General features: G+C 60.4%; 1 long non-coding RNA gene across 1 annotated transcript; it reads left to right on the top strand.

Annotated features, from left to right (window-relative positions):
* The first annotated feature begins 676 nt into the window (after positions 1–676).
* On the top strand, positions 677–1,735 carry LOC118159150. The gene is made up of 3 exons (XR_004747027.1): positions 677–946; positions 1,180–1,244; positions 1,702–1,735. It is a non-coding gene; the product is annotated as an uncharacterized LOC118159150 (long non-coding RNA).
* The last annotated feature ends 981 nt before the right edge of the window (positions 1,736–2,716 follow it).

The following is a 2,716-nucleotide window of genomic DNA, read 5'->3' on the forward strand; positions in this document are numbered from 1 at the left end:
CTCCCTTACTGGGGCTCCCAGTTCCCCCAGTTCCCTCTTACTGGGCTCCCAGTTCCCCCAGTTCCCATGTTACTGGGGCTCCCAGTTGCCCTCTTATTGGGATTCCCAGTAACCATGTTACTGGGCCTCCCAGTTCCTCCAGTCCCCTCTTACTGGGGCTCCCAGTAACCCCAGTTCCCCCTTACTGGGAGGCCAAAGGACCCCATTCCCATGTTACTGGGGCTCCCAGTTCCCCCAGTTCCCTCTTACCAGGTGTCCCAGTTGCCCTCTGATTGGGATTCCCAGTTACTGTGCTACTGGGCCTCCCAGTAACCCCAGTTCCCCCTTACTGGGGCTCCCAGTTAGCCCAGTTCCCCCTTACTGGGAGGCCGAAGGACCCCATTCCCACCTTACTGGGCCTCCCAGTTCCCCCAGTCCCCTCTTACTGGGCTCCCAGTTCCCCCAGTTCTCATGTTACTGGGCCTCCCAGTTCCCTCTTACTGGGGCTCCCAGTTCCTCCAGTCCCCTCTTACTGGGGCTCCCAGTTACCCTCTTACTGGGATTCCCAGTCCCCTCTTACTGGGGCTCCCAGTTAGCCCAGTGCTCCCTTACTGGGAGGCCCAAGGACCCCATTCCCCTCTTACTGGGCTCCCAGTTGCCCCAGTTCCCCCTTACTGGGAGGCCCAGGGACCCCAGTTCCCTCTTACTGGGCCTCCCAGTTCCCCCAGTCCCACCTTACCGGGTCTCCCAGTTGCCCTGTTACTGGGATTCCCAGTTACCCCATTACTGGGGCTCCCAGTTCCCCCAGTCCCCTCTTACTGGGGCTCCCAGTTCCCCCAGTTCCCATGTTACTGGGGCTCCCAGTTGCCCTCTTACTGGGATTCCCAGTTACTGTGCTACTGGGCCTCCCAGTAACCCCAGTTCCCTCTTACTGGGGCTCCCAGTTCCCCCAGTCCTCTCTTACTGGGTCTCCCAGTTACCCTGTTACTGGGCTTCCCAGTTCCCCCAGTTCCCTCTTACTGGGCCTCCCAGTTCCCCCAGTTCACATGTTACTGGGCCTCCCAGTTGCCCTCTTACTGGGATTCCCAGTTACACTGTTACTAGGGCTCCCAGTTCCCCCAGTTCCCCCTTACTGGGAGGCCGAAGGACCCCATTCCCATGTTACTGGGGCTCCCAGTTCCCCCAGTTCCCTCTTACCAGGTCTCCCAGTTGCCCTCTTACTGGGATTCCCAGTTACTGTGTTACTGGGCCTCCCAGTAACCCCAGTTCCCTCTTACTGGGAGGCTGAAGGACCCCAGTTCCCTCTTACTGGGGCTCCCAGTTCCCCCAGTCCCCTCTTACTGGGGCTCCCAGTTCCCCCAGTCCCCTCTTACTGGGGCTCCCAGTTCCCCCAGTCCCCTCCTACTGGGGCTCCCAGTTCCCCCAGTTTCCTCTTACAGGGATTCCCAGTTACCCCAGTTACTCTGCTACTGGGCCTCCCAGTTCCCCCAGTTCCCATGTTACTGGGGCTCCCAGTTCCCCCAGTTCCCTCTTACTGGGCTCCCAGTTCCCCCAGTTCCCTCTTACTGGGGCTCCCAGTTCTCCCAGTCCCACCTTACTGGGTCTCCCAGTTGCCCTGTTACTGGGATTCCCAGTCCCTTCTTACTGGGGCTCCCAGTAACCCCAGTCCCTTCTTACTGGGGCTCCCAGTTCCCCCAGTTCCCATGTTACTGGGGCTCCCAGTTGCCCTCTTACTGGGGCTCCCAGTTCCCCCAGTTCCCTCTTACCAGGTCTCCCAGTTGCCCTCTGATTGGGATTCCCAGTTACTGTGTTACTGGGCCTCCCAGTTCCCCCAGTTCCCTCTTACTGGGGCTCCCAGTTCCCCCAGTTCCCCCTTACTGGGAGGCCGAAGGACCCCATTTCCATGTTACTGGGCCTCCCAGTCCCCTCCTACTGGGGCTCCCAGTTCCCCCAGTCCCACCTTACCGGGTCTCCCAGTTGCCCTGTTACTGGGATTCCCAGTTACCCCGTTACTGGGCCTCCCAGTTCCCCCAGTTCCCTCTTACTGGGCTCCCAGTTACCCCAGTTCCCATGTTACTGGGCCTCCCAGTTGCCCTCCTACTGGGATTCCAGTTACTGTGCTACTGGGCCTCCCAGTAACCCCAGTTCCCCCTTACTGGGGCTCCCAGTTAGCCCAGTTCCCTCCTACTGGGAGGCCGAAGGACCCCATTCCCATGTTACTGGGGCTCCCAGTTCCCCCAGTCCCCTCTTACTGGGGCTCCCAGTTCCCCCAGTCCAACCTCACTGGGGCTCCCAGTTCCCCCAGTCCCCTCTTACTGGGCTCCCAGTTCCCCCAGTTCCCATGTTACTGGGCCTCCCAGTTCCCTCTTACTGGGGCTCCCAGTTCCCCCAGTCCCCTCTTACTGGGGCTCCCAGTTAGCCCAGTGCTCCCTTACTGGGAGGCCCAAGGACCCCATTCCCCTCTTACTGGGCTCCCAGTTCCCCCAGTTCCCTCTTACTGGGCCTCCCAGTCCCTTCTTACTGGGGCTCCCAGTTCTCCCAGTCCCCTCTTACTGCGGCTCCCAGTTACCCCGTTACTGGGGCTCCCAGTTTGCCCAGTCCCTTCTTACCGGGCTCCCAGTTCCCCCAGTTCCCATGTTACTGGGCCTCCCAGTTGCCCTCTTACTGGGATTCCCAGTTACCCTGTTACTGGGGCTCCCAGTTCCCCCAGTTACTCTGTTACTGGGGCTCCCAGTTC

Source organism: Oxyura jamaicensis, unplaced genomic scaffold (assembly GCF_011077185.1).
Source record: "Oxyura jamaicensis isolate SHBP4307 breed ruddy duck unplaced genomic scaffold, BPBGC_Ojam_1.0 oxyUn_random_OJ67781, whole genome shotgun sequence".
Taxonomy (NCBI): Eukaryota; Metazoa; Chordata; class Aves; order Anseriformes; family Anatidae; genus Oxyura; species Oxyura jamaicensis.